Source organism: Carcharodon carcharias, chromosome 5 (assembly GCF_017639515.1).
Source record: "Carcharodon carcharias isolate sCarCar2 chromosome 5, sCarCar2.pri, whole genome shotgun sequence".
NCBI lineage: Eukaryota > Metazoa > Chordata > Chondrichthyes > Lamniformes > Lamnidae > Carcharodon > Carcharodon carcharias.
The window spans coordinates 143,168,506-143,180,458 of NC_054471.1; the positions used below are offsets into that span (position 1 = coordinate 143,168,506).

General features: G+C 42.6%; 1 pseudogene; it reads left to right on the forward strand.

Moving 5' to 3' along the window:
• The first annotated feature begins 11,597 nt into the window (after positions 1-11,597).
• On the forward strand, positions 11,598-11,751 carry LOC121278497 (annotated as a pseudogene).
• The last annotated feature ends 202 nt before the right edge of the window (positions 11,752-11,953 follow it).

The window sequence follows — 11,953 nt, forward strand, 5'->3', positions numbered from 1 at the left end:
TGGTCAGCGGGAAAGCCCTGCAGTGGGGGACAGCCACCTAGTACCACAAAAGGATGAAAGATCTCCTTCATTCGACCAGGGTAAGTCACTCTTTTCATCACTCCCAACTCACACACTCACGAACCTATCACACATCCAAAGGGCCCTCACTCACTTGCCAGTTGAAGGGACATCACCATTCACTCTTTCACACACACCATCGTTGTCCTCATCCCATCCATGGGACCACTCACCACTCACACAGGCCAGGCATACTTATCATCTGGCCCGGCAGGCATCCTGATACACTCTCTCCATCTCTACCCATGCAGGACAAGCTGGCACACAGAAGAAGGGAAAGGTCGCAGACAGGTGGAGGGATGCCAGCATTCAAAGTTCCAACAAAATTTGAAAACAGAGCCATCCAGCTGGCCAGCAATGACCGGCACCAGTCCTGTGCTGACGGTGAGGTAGGCACTACTCTACCCAATGAGAATCCAGCAATGTAACATTCACCAGACAACCATGCTGTGACTCATGTGTCCTGCTTCACAGGCACTGCCATGCCCTAATTATCTCTACTTGATTTTGCAGGCACATCTGGGAAGCAGCCGGAAGAGCCCACAAACTCAGAGCCTCCAAGCAAGCTCTGAAGAAGCCTCTGAAGAGGAATATGAAGGCACCCTCCCTGAAGTCCCGTCACAGCGCTCTCCACCAGTGCAGAGACACATACCTCGGTTGGACTTAGCTTTAGAGTAGCCTCCGGATCATAATCTGGTGAGCACATCGCATTTTCTGATCCACAGCAGGTGGAGGTGGGGCCTTTCCAGTTCCCTAGCACTCAGAGGCCAGAACATTGCTGAGTCCGGGTCAGTTGATGAGCCTCTGGACTCAGTCATGTCACGGTTGCTGGAGCTGCAAAGGCAAGCTCGGGAACAACAGGAAGGGATGTCCGCTGCACTCCTTAGATTGCAAGGCACGATGGAGTAGTCCATCTGTGTTCAGGCTGTGGTAATAACACCAGCATTGCAACACACCTAGGTCAACATTGGTAGGATGGCGGCCGCTATGGAGACCTTGGTCCAGGATGTCACTCCTGCACTGCTACGCGGGCTTAACTCCATCGCCGGTGTCATAGTTGGCTTCCAACTTTCAGTCAGTCTCTCAGCATTACTGGTATTTTCCTGGGCAGTTGTATTTTGGGTTTCACGGTTTCATCAATCTTGATGGTGTGTTCTCCTTTTAGGCAGCCAATCCCCTGGGACATATCTTTATACTTGCTCAGGATGTCACCAATGGTGACAGCCATTATTCTCTTTGTTAGCTTCAGATTTTCACAAGATTTGATTCCAAGAATGGGTTTTGCATCAGTTTTCACCACTATGAATGGAAGTGCTTGAGACTGTTTTTTGTTGTTCACTTTAAGTGTGCATCGCCTTCTACTACAATTTTTTCACCTGTATAAGTAGACAGCTTCACATTTGTTTTATTTCACTGTTTTTCTTTGCTTATCTTATGGTACAGGTTATGGGAATGACATTTGCTTGTGCACTGGTATCAAGCTTGAAATTCACCATCATGCTGACAATTTGTAAATCAATCTTCCATTCGTCTTCCTTTGCAATTTGTTGTTACTGCACCAATGAAAAGTTCAGTTTCAGTACCTGCATCATCATTTGCAATCGTGTGTACTTTCTTCAATTTACACATCTTAGCAAAGTGATTTATTTTATCGTAGTCTTACACTGCTTTCCATAGGCTGGACAACTGCATGGTAAATGCTCTGTTCCACACCGGCTGCATTTAAAAGTTTTAATAGTAGTTTTATTCTTGTTACCTTCAGGCTGTCTGTTTGTTGAACCTTATTGAAATATATAACATACAAGACTCTTAGGGGGCTTGACAGGGTAGATGCTGAGAGGTTGTTTCCCCTAGTGGGAGAGTCTAGGCCCAGAAGGCATAATCTCAAAGTAGGGGGTCGTCCATTTAAAACTGAGATGAGGAGGGATTTCTTCTCTCAGAGGGTAGTCAACCTGTGGAATTCCTTACCACAGAGGGCTGTAGAGGCTGGGTCATTAAGTATATTCAAGGCTGAGTTAGGTAGCTTTTTAACCAGTAAGGGAACCAAGGGTTATGGGGAGAAGGCAGGGAAGTAGAGTTGAGGATTATCAGATCAACCACAATCTCATTGAATGGCAAAGCAGACTCAATGGACTGAATGGCCTACTTCTGCTCCTTTGTCTCATGGTCTTATGATCTTGTTCTTTCCCAGGGCTGCTTCTGTTTAACTGCATCTAATTGCTTGACCGTGTGCAGCTTATCATCTTCCATCATTTATTTAATCTGGCATTTTGTTGTCCCTGCCTCTCTGCAGATATTTATTGCTTTCTCCAGCATGAGATCAACTGCTCTCAAAAGCCATTCTCTCAGAGAGTCATTTGCAATCCTGCAAGTTATTCTATCTCAGAAGAGTGATTCTTCAAGCTCTCCAAATTCACACAAGTTAGCTCATTGTCTCAGCTCAGTTATATACTGACTAATGTTGTCATTGCCTTGCATGCATGTAAAAAATCAATATCTTTCACATGCAATGATCTTCTTAGGGCTGCAGTAGGCTTTGAAGTTTATCATTATTTCTTTCAAGTCATTTTGTTTCTCATCACTTTTAAACATGTGTATGTTATAGACTTCTTGGACTTCTTCCCCTGCTATGTGAAGAAAGATGGAAGGCTGTACCTGAGGGTCTTTTTTTATCACTGCCCGTCGCTGTGAGGTACAGCTTGAATCGCTGCCGAAACCTCCTCCAGGTTTTGGCAAGATTGCCCTCCAAACTGAACACTGTTGTTGGCTTCAGAACCTCCACTGTTGCATTTAGTTTACTCCTGACACCATATCTTGTTTCTTGTTTATTTTAATGAAGCACATAGGCCGTTGACATTGCAGTTGAGCAAACCAAATTGATAACATATTTTCCTAACGTGAACACATATCTACAGCATCTGATCTTTATCAAAGCAGGTTCAAACATGTGCTACCTGACTTTCAACCCTTAGGTCAGGTGAACACATATATAGGGCAGGATTTTCCAGACCGGCTCACCGCTGCGATCTTCTGGTCCTGCCGCAAGTCAATGGACTTCTGGTTGGGGCGCCACCTTGCCCGCGGCAGGTCCCATCCGCGACAGGGCTGCAAAATCCTGGCCATAGTGCAAGAATGCTGTATAATACCTACTATTGGAGTTCACAACCACAATCAGCTATTATGACATAAGACATACAATCTCATTCACAATCTGATGTCTCCAAGCGCGCCCAATTCTAAGTCCTATAATCAATTAGCGGAATCATGAAAATGCACCTCAAGCCAAAGCCACCCATAATAATGCAGCATTTTAAATTTAATTCCAGAGTTGGAGCCCCAGGAGAGTCCATTGCAATCTATGTAGCAAACCTTAAGCAATTGACAGAACACTGCAACTTCAGGGACACATTAAATTTGTTGAGTTTGTGGAGATCAGGACAATGCCATTCAGCACTGTTTACTCAGTGAGGTCGATCTTGACTTTAAGCGCGCCCTAGAAATCTCTCTCACCATGGAATGTGCTGTGAGAGACTCGCAGGCTTTGCAACACATATAACGTGGCACCGTCCTTCATGCAGGGTGGGAACCTACCACTGAGCATGGCTTGAAAACCAGGCCCACAGCATCGAAACGAGATGCAATGTCCGCTGTTAGAAACATGAAAAGGCCTAGCAGAAACACATCTGCAGTGATTCCAAGAGTGAGTTGTTATAAATGTGGAGGTGACCATGGGCCAGACACCTGTAAATTTAAATTTAAGGAGGCCAAATGCCATTACCGCTGTAAGAAAGGCCAAGTAGTAAGGCAATGCAGGGCAAAGTGGAAATGGCCCATAAACCAACGTGATTGAATTAAAGAGTACAGCAGAACCTGAAGCTGCCGACACTGACATTTATTCCCTATATAATTTAACCGCTGTAAAAACTGAACCAATCACTGTCACAATCCAAATTAATGGGAAGCCAGTAATAATAGAGGTAGATACGGGTGCCTCGACCACTGTGGTGGGAGAACACGCCTTCAAATACTTTAATGATGGTAGACAGCCAATAAACCTGGAGTCGACAGTCACTAAATTAAAGACATACATTGGAGAATCTATTCGGGTAAAGGCCATCACCACAGTACCAGTCTCTTACAGGCAACAGACAGCCCAGCTGCCTGTGATAATAGTGAAAGGAGAAGGACCCAGTCTTTTAGTCCAAGACTGGTTATAGAAGCTCAAGCTTGAGTGGTCTGAGATATTTCTGAACTGCTAAGGAAATACGACGTCGTATTTCAGATAAATTAGGGAAGTTAAAAAGCGTGCAGGCCAAGATATATGTGAATCTTCAGGCGCCACACATTTCTTGAAGGCCATGCCTGTGTCTTATGAATTGAAGGAGAAGGTGGATGCAGAACTCTGTCAGTTAGAAAGCAGGGCATCATCCAACCTGTCCAATTTTCAGAATGGGCAGCACCCATAGTTCCAGCTGTTAAGCCTGACTAAACCATACGCCTCTGTGGGGACTATAAATTGACCATAAATAAGGCAGCAAAACTAAGACAAATACCCCATTCCAAGGATAGAAGAGTTATATGCAAAGCTGGCTGGAGGCAAGTCCTACACAAAATTGGATATGAGCCATGCCTATTAACAATTTGAACTGGATAGCACATCGAGAGAATACGTGACTATAACCACACGCATGGGTCTTTATAAGTGCACTTGTCTACTCTTTGGAGTATCGTCTGCATGTGCAATCTTCCAGAGAACAACGGAGAGTCTTTTGCAAGGACTTCCCCGAGTGGTAGTGTACCTAGATGATGTTCTTATCACAGGCTCAACCAAGACCAAATGCTTGGCCAACCTGGAGGAGGAGCTAAGAAGGTTCATGAAAGTTGACGTATGGTTAAGGAAGGAACAATGCACATTTCAAGTACCAGAATCTGCTTACCTGGGTCATAGGGTGGATGCCATGGGCTTACATTCGGTAGATGAGAAAGTTCGGGCAATAAAAGATGCACCAGCATCATCCAGTGTAACCAAACTCAAGTCCTTCCTGGACCAACTACTATAGCTGCTTCTTGCCAAACTTATCATCTGTGTTGGCACCATTATACCTGTTAAAAAAAGAATCACTGTTAGTAGAGGAATTCACAACAGGAAGAAGCCTTTGTGAAAGTAAAGAAACCGTTGCATTCGTCATGTTTATTGGTACACTACGACCCATTGAAAGAGTTGGCATTAATGTGTGATGCCTCTCCTTATGGTGTGGAAGTGGTGTTATCACATAGAATGGAAAATGGATCAGAAAGGCCCTTTGTCTATGTCTTGAGAACCCTCTCCGCAGCCAAATGGGGTTATTCCCAGCTAGGAAAGGAAGGCTTATCGGTGATATTCAGGATGAAAAAATTCCACCAGAACCTGCATGGAAAACATTTCACCATTGTGTCAGACCATGAGCCATTAGTGGGTTTGTTCAGTGAGGATAAGGCCATTCCGCCAATAGCCTCAGCCAGAATATAATGTTGGGTTCTGTTATTATCTGTGTATGAGTATACTTTTATGTACAGCCCTGGTTTATACATTGCAAATGCGGATGCACTCAGTTATCCCCCATTACTGGATAGCATTGGACATGCTCCTGTTTCAAAAGAAGTTGTGCTATTACCGGATTTCTTGGATTCCTCATCTGTGTGTGGGAAGCAAATTAGAAACTGGATGAACAGAGATCCAATATTGTCAAAAGTCAGAGACTTTGTTTTGCAAGGATGGTCAAATTCACCTGTATCTGAAGATTTGAGACTATTCCATGCCAGATACAGAGAGTTAAGCTGTCAAGATGGAAATTTGTTGTGGGGATCAAGAGTTGTCATCCCATTACAAGGAAGTGAACCACCCTTGACAGAGTTTCACAGTGCACATCTAGGCTTGCGTGAAGCTATGTCTGGTGGCCTGACATTGTCAGTGACATTGAAAACATGGTCAAGCACTGCCTGCACTGTCAGCAACAACAGAAGTTGGCTGTTTCAGCTCCTCTGCATTCGTGGGAGTGGCTTTGTCAACCCTGGGTTAGACTACATATTGTTTATGTAGGACCATTCTTAGGTACCATGATTTTGTTGATTGTAGATGCACATTTTAAATGGATGGTTATATATGAAGTCAAATCACCAACATCAAGTGCAACTATCGAGAAGCTGCGTCACTGTTTTATCATACATGGCCTACCTGAAATTGTTTCTGATTACAGTACAGCCTTTACCAGCACAGAGTTTCAGAAATGCATGAATCTGAATGGAATCAGACATATTAAAATAGCCCCTTACCACCCCTCATCGAATGGTTTAGCCAAAAGAGCTGTATAAACTTTCAAGTCTGGTATGAAAAGGTTATCAGAAGGTACTCAAGTATCTCGACTTTCCCGCTTCCTTCTCAGCTATCGTACAAAGCCACATTCAACTATAGGTTCAAAGCCATCTGAAATATTGATGAAATGCTACCTACATATACATATAAGTCTGGTGTTTCCAAATTTAGAGGGAAAAGTAGAGCAGAATCAGAGTAATGAAAAATTGAATCACGATATGCACAGCAAAACTCATACGTTCAGAGTAGGTGACATGGTATTCATGCAAAATTTCAGAAGTGGACTTTGTTGGGTTCCTGGAACCATTGTCTCAAAGACTTGTCTATTATCTTTCCAAGTACAAACAGAAGATAGAATCATTCATAAGCACGTAGACCATACTTGTGATAGAGAGACATTCCAACAACCAACTATTCCACCTGTGATTAACATTAAATAGTCAACTCCTGAGATTGACCTAGAATAGACGTGCACGATATCTCCGTAGAGTTGCCAAACCGTGAACTGCCACTTTCTAATGATGTGTCTCATGCTGCAGGTCCAGATCCTGTTGATGAACCTCAAGTGGTAGAGCTATGCCACTCTAGTTGTGTAAGGAGAGCACTTCAGACACATGATCTTTAATTACCTGAAGTTGTGTGTATGTATATGTTGTCAGATATTCAAATGTTTTCCTCTAACTAAAAATTGTAAAAAAAACTAAAAGGGGAGGAAATGTAGTAGCTGAAAGTGTAACCTCTCCTGCTGTCTTTCTGGGATCACGTGATGTTCTGGGAGGTTCCGACCAATGAGCCCTAAGTGCAGGAAATCCAGTGGGTTGGAGCTTCCTGATGAGAGTCCTGTTTGAGCATGTAGCACCCGAGAAGCTACCTGTAGTAAAGCTTATCTGTTTCTTGTTGAAACCTGTCCACTCCGTCAAGTCATTACACTTTCCAATCAATATCAGCATATTATATTGTAGTACCATAAATCTGTATCTGTTGACATCCCTCAGGGATTTGCCCTTGGCTCACTTTTTTTGCACTAGACAAAACAAATCTCTTAAATACTTGTCGCTGGCTTGAACTGTTTATGTATGCAGAAAACAGTGTCTTATTATTTAGTACCCCAACCGCTTTTGTCATCCTCTCAAGTGAAATGCCCTCAATTTCCCAGTGGTGATCTCAGCATCCCTCCCCCTTAACCTTGATAAGACTAAATTCTTTTGATTTGCCTTACCAAAGAAAACTGCGCCTCAGAAGCAAATAACTTGCTTATTTTGAGGTCATATTCTTGATGCACCTTCTGTTAAATATCACAGTATCTTAGTTAACAGTTCCCTAGATGTTTTATTAAAATAGGTCACTCTGATTAATTATTTTTAGTCAGGCTGATAGGACTCATTACCAATATACCTTACCTGTCTGTGCATCATTTTATCTGTAATAAGGTTTTCCTCATACATACCTGCTCGTACTTACCTTTTTATCATGCTGCAGTAAATTTATTTGTTCCTTTACGTCATTGAGTTAAGGCACACATTGTGGTTGATGATGCGGTTGGGTGGAAGATAAAGGGTTCCATTCCTCAAAGGTAAAAATTAAATATTTCCAGAAATATTTCTCTTGATTTATCAACAAACTCCAACAATAACAACTAAGAATTCTCGGAATTTGATCACAGAGCAACTATTTCTCAGGGGAGAATGTAGCATGGGCTCAGTGTGAAGCAGTGGTGTGCCACACTCATATTAGATATGAAGCCCAGCAGTCACCTAGGGCACCCACCTGAAACAGGGCCTCCCTATGCAAATTGGGAGCTGACTGCCTCTTTCAAATTAGGGCACAACTGAGGGCAGATGCAAGCAGGTTTTTTGGGCTGACAGCATACAAACTAGTGCCATGTGTTTTATAATGACATAAAAACACTGATCATTCATAAGCGATTATGCAAGCACACTGTGCGTTCATTTATTCATTCCAGGCACGTGTGAGCATATACACATGGATAGAAAGATTGAAGGCAGCAGCAGGACTGTGTGACTGCGTTTTGTTCCAGGCCAAAGTGAAACTGAGGCTGTATTACATGACACATTTCCCTTAAAGTGATGGCATGCTGCTATGCCTTAAAGGCATGTTACAACACCCCCCTTTCTTTTTAAAGATACTTTCACTCCTTACAACAAAGTATAACTATCTACAATACATGTTCATGTTTAGTTACCATTATATACCAGTGTATAGGATTGGTGAATCAATGAGTCTCTAAAGCATAGAAGTAATCTGCTGGTATGCTCAGACCTTATAATGGTAACCTTGTCTGGAGGCTTCTTTCACTGCTCACAGTTATCTATGGGATTATCATTCTTGGATGTTGTTCCTGGTTGCACTTTGGATCTTGTCCTAGATGCAACTGGACTGCATGAGGGTTGAGGAGCTGGAATGGATCTGATTTGTCCTCAGTTCCACCTCACCTTTGTACTTGTGTGTGTCATGACTTTGGTTCCAAACAAATCTTTGTCACCTTGGCTGGTTGTCATGTACCTTCTATGTGATTCTGGATCTTGTTGTCCCAATACTAAACTTGGCAATTCTCTTCCCACATTTTTATTGTGCACGTTGGCCATCTTCTTTTGCGTTTTCCAATTTTCACTCTAGTTTCTGAGTTATTAGAACGCATAAGAGTAAGTAGAATAGTGTGCACTAGCCTGCCAAACATGAGCTCTGATGGTGATGGAACAGTTGCACTTAAAGGTGTTGCTCTCAGGTGTAACATTGCAATGTGTAGATCTTGCTTGGTCTGTTGACATTTGAGAATTAGGGGTTTTACTGTGCAACTCATTTGTTCAGCTGGACTGTTAGATCTAGGGTAATGAGAAGAAGATGTAGTTTTCCACTTCTCACACATATCCAAAAATGCCCTACCAATAAATTGTGGACCATTATTTGTGATGATCTCTCAAGGCATACCAAATAAACTGAAGGTAGCAATTAAGAGTGCTTGATGTATTGTGCAATTATCAAATAATGGTGGACTTGGTAAAATTGTCGACAATGACAATGAAGTCAGTGCCATGGGTATGAAAGAGGTTGGATGCGATTTTGGACCAAGGATGGGTAGGAACTTCATGTGAAATCAATGGTTCTTTGTGCTGACTTGGTATATCCTCTTGACATGCCTTGTATTTCTTGATGAAGACTTTGGTATTCATACGCGGCTAATAGACAGTCTCTCTTGGGAGCCCTCTCGTACAATCTATGTCCATGTGTGATGGATGATGTTGTTGAAGAATATCTGGTTGCAAAGGTTCTGGTATGATGACCTGCCTGCATTTAAAAATGACTCCCAGGAGATGCCTAGCTCACCCTGATAAGACCAAAATGGTCTCGTATTCATGGATACACCGAATTGAATCTGGCCATCCTTCAATGATGGTTTTGCACAATTTGTGCAGTGTTGAATCTTTCATTGTTACTTCTTGTAGCTGCTGGCATTTGCATTGCACAAAATGAACCAGGTCAACTTGGAGAACATCTTCAAGTTCTTTGCCAATTAAGTCAACTTGTAGACCCAAGGATATATCTACTATTTTTGTTGGGTTAGGCAACCTGCTAAGTGTATCAGGCATGACCATCAAGTGCCACAGGAATCAGTGCTGGGGTCGCAGCTATTTACAATATATATTAATGACTTGGATGAAGGAAGTGAATGTACTATCACCAAATTTGTGGATGATACAAAAATAGATGGAAAGGGAAGTGGTGAGGATGACACAAAGAATCTACAGAGGGATATAGTCAGGTTAAGGAGTGGGAAAAAAAGCTTGGCAGATGGAATATAATGTGGGAAAATGTGAGGTCATGCACTTTGACAGGAAGGATAGAGGAGCTGAATATGATTTAAATCGAGAAAGACTGCAGAAAGCTGTAGCACAGAGGGATTTGGGGGTCCTTGTGCATGAATCACAAAAAGCCAGCATACAAATTCAGCAGGTAATAGGGAAGGCAAATGGAATGTTGGCCATTATTTCAAGTTAGGGGAATGAAAAATAAGTTGGTTGCGTTCTGGTGTCCAGTTATGTTATGGTGTCCGGTTACATTATGCTGTCAAGTTTCCTGGGGCCATTGGTCTCAACACATGAACAAAATTCAGAAAAGTCAATAATCCCAAAAAGCTGGAATACAAGTTCAGCAGGTAATAGGGAAGGCAAATGGAATGTTGGCTTTTATTTCAAAGGGAATGGAGTATAAAAATAGGGAAGTCTTGCTAAAACTATACAAGGCACTAGCTAGACCACACCTAGAATACTGTGAACAGTTTTGGTCCCCTTATCTAAGGAAAGATATACTAACATTGGACACAGTCCAGAGAAGGTTCACTAGGATCCTGGGGATGGAGAGATTTTTTTTATGAGGAAAGGTTGAGTCAGTTGGGCCTATACTCATTGGTGTTTAGAATAATGAGAGGCGACCTTGAAACATATAAGATTCTTAGGGGGCTTGACAGGGTAGATGCTGTGAGGTTGTCTCCCCTTGTTGGGGAGTCTGGGACCAGAGGGCATAATCTCAGAGTAAGGGGTCGCCCTTTTAAGACAGAGATGAGGAGGAATTTCTTCTCTCAGAGGGTAGTGAATCTGTGAAATTCTTTACCGCAGAGGGCTATAGAGACTGTTAAGTATATTCAAGGCTTAGATAGACTGATTTTTAATTATTTAAGGGAATCAAGGATTATGAGGAGAAGGCAAGAAAGTGGAATTGAGGATTATCAAATCAGCCATGATCTCATTGAATGATGGAGCAGACACGATGGGCTGAATGGACTACTTCTGCTCCTACTTCTTATGTTGGAGGGCTGGAGGACTGTTTTTTGCTTTACCAAACTTTAACGCCTGTGACATCACACAGCACCAAGGCTAGCCTCTCACAAAGCTGCCTTGGTACCCGCAGCCCCTGTCGCTGCCTCCAAATTCTTTCCGTGGGCAGCAATCCAGCTCTTCTTAATACTCGCGCCCACGGAATGAAAATCCAGCTGTCCAGGCTACATTCTCCCAAATCAGATCTACTTTCATGGCTTGGGAGCGAAAATTCAGGCCAGAATTACTTTTGTATTTTGTACTTTTCTGTGCCTTATAAACTTTCTGTCATTCTAAAAAGAAGTAACATCATCCTGAGTTATATCAATATGTGCAACTCCAAATACTACTAAAAACCCGGGCATGGGAGAGACCGTGATCAAGAAGGTGGTTTGCTTGATTGGAGAATTGCACTTGTAATGTGCTGAAGCCAACAATGTCTCCAAATGTGGGATATTCAGCTACATAATTTGTAGTACTGGGGGATGCTGTTTGCACTGTCCCTCTTTGTATGATAGTATCAGGACTAGCAAATGTTTTTAATGATTTCCTTTGCTTGTACCCTATTGACACTTTCTTGTATGGGTCAACTCCCAAGTGTCACATGCACTTTGTTACAATGCACTTCCTGCCACCTCACATCTGCTGCTACCTGTACTTCTTGTTTCATCTTCATATCACCCCACACACCTACTTAATAAAGAAGAGA